Source organism: Coregonus lavaretus (genome assembly GCF_964263955.1).
Source record: "Coregonus lavaretus genome assembly, contig: HAP1_SCAFFOLD_6525, whole genome shotgun sequence".
Classification (NCBI taxonomy): domain Eukaryota; kingdom Metazoa; phylum Chordata; class Actinopteri; order Salmoniformes; family Salmonidae; genus Coregonus; species Coregonus lavaretus.
In genome coordinates, this window is record NW_028164048.1 from 1 (window position 1) to 459 (window position 459).

The window sequence follows — 459 nt, forward strand, 5'->3', positions numbered from 1 at the left end:
AAAAATCATTTTAAGGACAATAAGGTTTCAATCTATGATTCCGATAGAGATCTGAAGTGATTGTAGACCTCATCTTGGATCCTCACTGCTCAGTGCCAAGGTTTTTCCTAGCAACTTCTGCCAGCGCTAAACTCTTAATACAACAGAAGAGCGCTGGTCCAAACACTGGCGTAGAGGTTCCTGAGCCAGGCTGAGAGAGTTCACCGTTGACCTTCCTGAGCCTCTTCTCCCGTACGGAGCTGAGGCTTATACTCCGGTAGTACTGCACTCGTACTTGGGGAATTGCACCAAACTTGATGTATCTGTTTACTTAGACTCTAAGCGAATCAGCACGATAACCTCTCATCTTTAGGGTTTGGCCGTTTGCTGGTCAAGTGGTCATCTTAGGTGTTAGTTTAATTAGTGTATTTTATGGTCATTGACAAGTTGTTCTGTTTTTCTTTCTCCCTTCTCAGGAGG